The sequence below is a fragment of the Otolemur garnettii genome, unplaced genomic scaffold (assembly GCF_000181295.1).
Source record: "Otolemur garnettii isolate 467f Iridium unplaced genomic scaffold, OtoGar3 scaffold00062, whole genome shotgun sequence".
In the NCBI taxonomy this organism is placed as follows: Eukaryota; Metazoa; Chordata; class Mammalia; order Primates; family Galagidae; genus Otolemur; species Otolemur garnettii.
In genome coordinates this window covers 9,395,994-9,404,813 of record NW_003852457.1, presented here as the reverse complement: position 1 = coordinate 9,404,813, position 8,820 = coordinate 9,395,994, and the positions used below count along the sequence as shown (strand labels likewise).

Here is an 8,820-nt window from a genome sequence, read left to right as displayed (position 1 = left end):
GGCTTAGGTGATTCTCTTGCCTCAGCCTCCTGAGTAGCTGGGACTACAGGTGCCCACCACAATGCCTGGCTATTTTTTGTTGCAGTTTGGCCAAGGCCAGGTTCGAATCTGCCATCCTTGGTACATGGGGCCGGCACCCTGTTCACTGAGCCACAGGCGCTGCCTGGTATAGTGAGTGCTGATCACACCACTGGATACAGTGAGACTCTGTTGCTAAAAAAAGAAAAAGAAAAAACAATCTGTATACTCATATGTTTACTGAGTAAACTATTTAATGAATTCCTGTGTGTGAGTGTGGTGATTGGGAATAATTTGCAAGTAAACTTTGGCTTCCATTCTAACTAATTATCCCAAACTAAATCTGTATCATCAATTTCCAACATGTAATCCAGATATACCTAAAACACAAAAAGAAAAGAACCTCACAATTCAGTTGGTGGTGGTGGTGGTGGTGACAGTGGTAATGCTGTTAAGAATTGGTGCTGTGGGCCTGGCGCCTGTGGCTCAAGTGGCTAAGGTGCCTACCACATACACCTGAGCTGGAGTGTTCAAATCCAACCTGGGCCTGCCAGACAACAACGACGGCTGCAACCAAAAAACAGCCAGGTGTGGCATGGCACCTGTGGTCACAGCTACTTGGGAGGTGGAGGCAAGAGATTTGCTTAGCCCATGAGTTGGAGGTTGCTGTGAGCTGTGATGCCACAGCACTCTACCCAGGGGGATAGCCTAAGGCTCTGTCGCAAAAAATAAAAGAATTGGTGCTGTGCCCTGCCATTACCTTAGATGGCTGGGGTCTGCATGGAAGGAAAATGTCCCGCTTTTCTTACAAACTAAACTGGGGAATCCCCTAATTCTTTGAGGCTTAAATGGGTGGTGTACTAATAATCCAGGGAATCAGGAGCATAAATTCCAAGGAAAGCAGAAATAAGGCACAGTATATAAGGAGATTTATCCTCATCTACCCTGTGCCTTGTGGAGAAGGGAGGTCTGGCTAAGAATGCAGACTTTACAAGTTGGAAGCTCCATCAGATACCACTTAATCCAAATCCTCCTTGAATACATGGGCTGCATTTTGCCAATAACCAAGCATTAAGTCACTGTGAGTGCCAGACTGGACTCCCTATCTTCATATCCAGTGGTCTGCCTATGAGAAGGCTTGACCTCCTTTTCTGCCTTAATGCCTCTCACTCCACTGGCATCCATATAATCAAGCCCCTTTCTTGACTGATGCTTGAGTGTGGGTACTTTGAGAGGGTTAGTTAGGCTTTTATAATGGAAGGATGAGAAACCACTAGCTCACACATTTGTTAACACAGCACCACTTTTGTGAGGGGTTGGAGGAGGTCTATGTTTATGCTAGGTAAACACTTAGTACTGCATACATCTGCACTTAGTACTGCATACATCTTTTCCTTTATTTAATTACTTCGTTTTCTTCTTTTTGAGACTGAGTCTCACTCTGCCACCCTATGTAGACTGCTGTGGCATCATAACTCACAACAACCTCCAACTCTTGGGCTCAAGCAATCCTCTTGCCTCAGCCTCCTGAGTAGCTGGGACTACAGGTGCCTGCCACAACACCCCCATTTTTTTTTTTTTAAGAGATGAGGTCTTGCTCTGGTTTAGGCTGGTCTTGAACTCCTGAACTCAGGCGATCCACCCACTTCGGCCTCTCAGAGTGCTAGGATTACAGGTATGAGCTACCGTGCCCAACCACATTCCGTCTCTTTGAATCAAAAAGGTATTGATTAAAGTAGGTATAACCCCTGTTTTAGCTATTTCCAAGGTTCTTCAAAGGAACAAAGGGAAAAAAACAATAGTTCTTAGGCCTCCAAAATAGTACATAGGCCTCTTATAATAAGCTCATTATAATACTAATACTCTTGTAACTCTGAAATCAATAGTCTCCATTTGCCCTAACTTCCTTTCCAACCTGCCTTCTGTCTATTTGCCTTCTGTCTTAGTTTTGTCACTGGGACCAACATTTCTCAAGCCTCACATGTTAGAATGCTGTCCTCCTCCTTACCTTTGTGTCTTGATATAAAAACTGGAGCCAAATTATGTTCTTATTTCAACACATCATGCTCAACCCCATGTCTGTCCCCATGCCAGTCCCCTAATAATTCACTGCCAAACAACTGCTCTGGCCTGCAGTATAGGGCCAGCAGAGTACAGTGGCTTGCATGGCAGGCTTTGCCTGGCTCAAGTCCTGAATGTGACACACACTAAATGGGTAACTTCAGCACTACTCAGTCTCTTAGTTTCCTAATGTGTGAACATAGATGGAAATGATAATAGTGCATAATGCATATGATCGCCCTGAGGACTGAATGCAGTTAAGTATAAGGTACTTAGAATACTTTGCACTTAGAGCCAAATGAATATTGTTATTAATGGGTCTTTCTGCTACTGCCAGTTTTTTCCCTCCTTTAGAATGTGAGAGTTGGGGCTCAGTGCCTGTAGTTCAGTGGCTAGGGTGCCAGCCACATACACTGGAGCTGGCAGGTTTGAATCCAGCCTGGGCCTGCAAAATGACAAATACAACCAAAAATTAGCTGGGTATCGTGGTGGGCGCCTGTAGTTCCAGCTACTTGAGAGGCTCAAGTCTCTTGCTACTTGGGCAAGAGAATCACTTAAGCCTAAAGAGTTTGAGGTTGCTGTAAGCTGTGATGCCATGGCACTCTACCAAGGGTGACATAGTGAGTCTCAAAATAATAATAATAATAAATTAAAAATTAAAAAAAGAGAGAATGTGAGAATTGGAAGGCCCTTTTAAGGTCATCTAGTTTAACCCCTTGTTGTTTCAACAAGAAATTGAGGTTGTACACAGATATCCTTGGGCAGCCAGAAAGTGAACCTCTGAGTCCCAGTGCAAGACAATATTATGCTTTCTCTTTTGTGTAGTTTACATCCATCACATAAATCTTTCTTTTTTTTTTTTTTTTGAGACAGAGCCTCAAGCTATCCCCCTAGGTAGAGTGCTGTGGCATCACAGCTCACAGCAACCTCCAACTCCTGGGTTCAAGCGAGTCTCCTGCCTCAGCCTCCCAAGTAGCTGGGACCACAGGCGCCCGCCACAACGCCCGGCTATTTTTTGGTTGCAGCCATTACTGTTGTTTGGTGGGCCCGGGATGGATTTGAACCTGCCACCTTAGGTGTATGTGGCTGGCGCCTTAGCCGCTTGAGCCACAGGTGCCAAGCCACATAAATCTTTCAATTGAACCTCTAGAATCATGTCTCATCTCCACTCCCAACTTTTTAAAAATGGCTTTGTAGTTCTCTTATGTTTCAAGTTCCCAGGCCAGTAAGATATGCTGACAAGGACTTCGTAACTTTCTGTTGCACTGATGCGTTCCCTTTTGAGTTTCTTTCCCAGGAATGGTTAAACCTCCTTGTAGCCATGATATTACTAAAGAGCTTTACACTACTCATTTGTCCAGAAAACACAAAATTAGCTGTACACCAACACAGATGGTACCCGAGGACACACTAAGCCTACACACAAGGCTGCAAGAATGACCAATATTAACCCCTAGCTCATTATATTACAATCCCTGCCCTGGGAGGGACTTATCCACCATTTTTCTTCACAGGATGTGTGTACTAGCATGAATTCTCATTATGCTTACGTGCCCCACACTCCACCTCAAAAACACAATGATGTTCACTCCCCTCATACATTATTCCTTTTACTTCTGGGAAAAAAACCCGGGACCCTTTTGGTTTGGAAGGCAGATTTGAGGTAGACTATGCCTCCCGCTCCCAGCAGATGCACCTCTCCTGCAATAAATCTTTTCTTCCTTTTTAGTCCTAGTTGTCTCAGTAATTGGCTTTCTGTACAGGAACAACATGAACCCCCTTTGTGGGTTTATTAACAAATCTGTTCCCAGGCTCTGATCCTATAGCTCAAGTGGCTAGGGTGCCAGCCACATACACTGGAGCTGGTGGTTTCGAATCCAGCCTGGGCCTGCCAAACAACAATGACAACTACAACCCAAAAAAAAAAAAAAAATAGCCGGGTGTTGTGGCGGGCTACTGTAGTCCCAGTTACTTGGGAGGCTGAGGCAAGACGGTCACTTAAGCCAAAGAGTTTAAAGTTGTTGTGAGCTGTGATGCCACAGCACTCTACCCAGAATGACAGCTTGAGACTCTGTCTAAAAAAAAACAAAAAATAGGGTGGCACCTGTGGCTCAGTGAGGGTGCCAGCCCCATATACCTAGGGTGGTGGGTTTGAACCCAGCCCTGGCCAAACTGCAACAAAAAATAGCCAGGCACCTATAGTCCCAGCTACAGAGGAGGCTGAGGCAAGAGAATCACCTAAGCCCAGGAATTGGAGGATTGCTGTGAGCTATGATGCCATGGCGCTCTATTGAGGGTGATAAAGTGAGACTCTGTCTCTTAAAAAAAAAAAAAAAACTATTTTGGGCAGCTTTCTTCAGCCAGTTGATCTGATAGTTGGGTCATCTGTGTTTCTGTGTTCCTGGCGTTGTGTGTATGTGTGTGTGTGTGTGTGTGTGATTTGTACTCCATTTTATCCCTTGTTAGGAACTTACATGTAGGTTACATGTAGGAATATATGCCACCATGTTAAAATCTTTACTAATGGACATTCTTATTTTATTTTTATTTTTTTTTGAGACATAGCCTCAAGCTGTCACCCTGGGTAAAGTCCCATGGCATCACAGCTCACAGCAACCTCCAACTCTTGGGCTCAAGCTATTCTCCTGCCTCCGCCTCCCAAGTAGCTGGACTACAGGTGCCCACTACAACACCTGGCTACTTTTTGGTTGCAGCCTTCATTGTTGTTTAGAGGGCCTGAGTTGGATTCCAACCCACCAGCTCAGGTATATGTGACTGGTGTCTTAGCCACTTGAGCCACAGGCACTGAGCCTTTATTTTTATTCTTAACTACAAATTTTAAAATATATTATTCATTTTAGTAAATTTAGCAGAGTTTCATTTTATATGAAATTTGACATTTTTCTTATAAAAATTGGCTAATGTACCTTTTCTTTTCTTTTTTTTTTTTTTAAAGCTTCCTTTCTTTTTATTTATTTATTTATTTTTGCAGTTTTTGGCTGGGGCTGGGTTTGAACCTGCCACCTCCAGCATATGGGGCCAGTGCCCTACTCCTTTGAGCCACAGGCACCACCCTAATGTACCTTTTCTAAATTTCTACATAGGCTGGTCCATCACCTATCTGACTTAAAAAAGAGCTTTTGTGCTTTCTGAATGGGGTTTTCTCAGAGACAGCAGGTAGGACACGGGATGGGGCTAGAAGTAGTTAGAAAGGAACATCAAAATATAAAGTTGCATGAGCACATCTCCTTTTATGAAAGGAGAGAATAATTTTAAATCACTGGTAAAAGTAGAATATACACTTTCTACTGTATGAAGTTCAAGTGAATAATTGAACTACATGAAATATGAGTTCCCACATCTAGAATATTATATAAATATGGTATCTTGTATTTATCGAATCATATGTGGCCTTTCTTTTATAGTCTGTATTCTCCCTTAGTATCCTGGTCACACAGAACTTTTTGTTTTCTTTAACTGTTGGACTCAGAAATTTCTTTAAATGAGGACATTTTATTCTGTTATGGCAAGTTTTTTCTGAGTAGGTTTTCTGATTTTATCTCCCTTTCTACCAGTTTGTCATTGAATCTTGGGTACTAACAACAAAGTATATACTTACAAGTAAATATTATATTCATTAAAAGACTAAATCACCAATAACTGAGAAAATGACATGAAGGCTGTATTGACCAGTTTGATGGAAGTAGTTCGGATTGCATGTGAAAACCGCACACTGTACCCCAGAAGTGCATTAATGTACATAGTTACCATTCAATAAAAAAAAAAGACTAAATCACCCTGACAGTCAATAAGTAATTTTTAATGGTCCCATTAAAACAAAATATAACTAGTTCAATTAAAACTTCCTGGCTAGCCTCAAAGTTAGAGATCATCCCATCCAAGTATGAACTGTCTTATAATCTACTTGTTACTGACAAATAAAACTTTTTCATAAGTCACTGTGATGTTAGCAAATGTTGAAGTTTAGTGTATTTATGAAATTGACTTTTGAAAAATTTATGTAAATTGAATTCACTGTAGATAATATCATGTTCAGTAATTATGATGTCAGCTATATTCTAGGAGAAATAGTAGTGCTTATACAATACACATACACATCTCCATTAGAAGCAAGTTAATATAAGGACTATGTTATTTAATAACATTATCAAAATAACCATTTGTGCAAATAGGAAGCAACTTAAAGCTAAAAACATATGTGATTTTTCTTTTTTTTCTTCAGTTTTTGGCGGGGGCTGGGTTTGAAACCGCCACCTCCAGCATATGGGGCTGGCGCCCTACTCCTTTGAGCCATAGGTACTGCCCTGAGTTTTCTTTTTTCATTAACCTCAATTCTGCTGTAGCTTGTGAGCCACCAAAAAATTTTTTTGTTTTTTTGAGACAGAGTCTTACTCTGAAAGCTGTTAGTTTTGAGTGAGGCCCAGAACAAGAGAAAGCTCTGCACAGGTGCAGGCTTCTCTGTCACTGGAGCCATATGACCCAGCAGATCCAATGGTGCCTCTTGAGGTGATGATAGCAGACAGAGATGCTGTCTAGCCTCTGGAGGGCCTCTGTAGATGAGTCATTGCACAGGCCCTTAGGAGTTTGGAGCAAAGCCCTGACATTTTATGCAGGTAACTACTCTTCTTTTGAGAACCCTTGGTATAGAGCCATGGCATCATAGCTTACAGCAATCTCAACCTGTAGGGGTTGAGCAATCCTCTGGCCTCAGCTTCCCCAGTAGCTTAGACCACAGGTATGAGCCACTGCGCTGGGACTAAGCAACCAATTTAATCACTTGTTTTTATTTCTTCATTTGTAAATTTCAAATCTACAAGTAATGTGGTAAACTTTTTGATTCTAAACCGGGTGAGGTGGCTCACACATGTAACTCTAGCACTCTGGGAGACCAAGGCAGGAGGATTGCTTGAGCTCAGGAATTCAAGGGAGACCAACCAGAGCAAGAGTGAGACCCCATCTGTACTAAAAATAGAAAAATTAGCCAGGTGTTGTGGCAGGTGCCTGTAGTCACAGCTACTCAGGAGGCTGAGGCAAAAGGACTGCTTGAGCCCAGGAATTTGAGGTTGTTGTGAGTTAGGCTAACACCATGGCACTCTAGCCTGGCAAAAGAGTGAGACTCTATCTCAAACACACACACACACACGAAAACCCTAACTTTTTGATTCTAGAACTTTGGACAAGATCTTTGTTTTTCAGTTAAAAATAAAACATAGGCTGGGCACAGTGGCTCACACCTATAATCCCAGCACTTAGGGAGGCCAAGGTAGGAGGATTCCTTGAGGCTAGGAGTTCAAGACCATCCTGGGCAACATAGCAAGACCATAATATGACAGATAAAATTTAAATTTAAAAATAAAGTAAATAGGCCAGGCATGGTGGCTCATGCCTGTAATCCTAGCACTGTGGGAGGCTGAGGCGGGTGGATTACCTGAGCTCACAGGTTTGAAACCCACCTGAGCAAGAGCAAGACCCTGTCTCTAAAAATAGCTGGGCACTGTAGTGGGTGCCAGTAGTCCCAGCTACTTCGGAGACTGAGACAAGAGAATTGCTTAAGCTTGAGAGTCTGAGGTTGCTGTGAGCTGTGACACCACGGCACTCTACCGAGGGTGACAAAGTGAAACTCTGCCTCAAAATAAATAAATAAAAATAAAATAAATAAAAAAAAACTTAACTCGATTTTCTTCTCCAATCTGTTTCTCCCGGCTACCCATAGTAGACTGTGTCACTGCTTAGTCTCCTCTCTCGTCACCACTATCTCTTCAGATGCCATCCTTATGCCAATTTCTTTATATTTAAAGCATTTCTATGTTTCTATGATAGGATCAGCCCTCCCACCCTTCTTTCCAGCACTTCTCCCAAGTCCTCTCCAAAACTTTATCAGCTGTGCTTTTTCTCCTCATAAGATCAGGATTACAATATTGGTCCTATTCTGAAGTTATAAGAAAAATTTTGGCAATTTATCCAGTTTGATTCTAAAAATTAGAAACCTTAGCAGAGCATGGTAGTACATGCCTATAGACCCAGCTACTTAGGAGGAGAGGTAAGTGGATTGCTTAAGCCCATGAGTTTGAGGCTGCAGTGAGTTTGATTGTACTACTGTACTCCCACCTGAAGGACAGAGAGACCCTGTCTCTAAAAAAAGAAAGAAACCAATAAAAACATTTATATTCTGCTGAATTAATTTAAATGCTTAATAAACAAATGTACTAGGATTATATTCCTTTGGTCAAATATAGAGTAATCACATCCTAAAGTCCACACAAAAGACGTGTTTCTATAGCCAAATTTGAAAGAACACACTGACTTCCCAATCTCTCCCTCTCTATGCCTCTGCAGACACCTACAGAGGGAGAGTATGGGCTCACCAACTCTCCTGTGGCTGCAACGGACCCACTGGGCCTACAACTAATGAAATTCTAATGTGGTCAAAGTTTCTCCACAAGGTCACCTTCTCACCAGAAGTACAGCAGAATTTCCATTTCCTCAGAGCCTCACACACTGACAGGCTTTGACAATTATTTCCATTTCTGGGTTTTGTGGTGTTACATACTTTGATTTCCCTGAAACTTGCTCAGTTAAATAGCTCTACCTGTGTAGATGGACATTTGCACTGCTTCTTCAGATGCTAGGTTAAATTTTGCTATTAGGGCAATGTGCATGTAAACAACTTTGTCTAATTGGAATTTGTATTTCACTTTTGTTATTTTTATTTTTTTTTTT

General features: G+C 42.0%; 1 long non-coding RNA gene across 1 annotated transcript in view; it reads right to left on the bottom strand.

Annotated features, from left to right (window-relative positions):
* Positions 1 to 2,374: 2,374 nt before the first annotated feature.
* The window catches only part of LOC111726356, an 8,276-nt gene continuing 1,830 nt past the window's right edge, over positions 2,375 to 8,820 (bottom strand). Inside the window, exon 2 of the long non-coding RNA XR_002774152.1 lies at positions 2,375 to 2,524. This is a non-coding gene — a long non-coding RNA (uncharacterized LOC111726356). The remainder of the gene's footprint in view (positions 2,525 to 8,820) is intronic.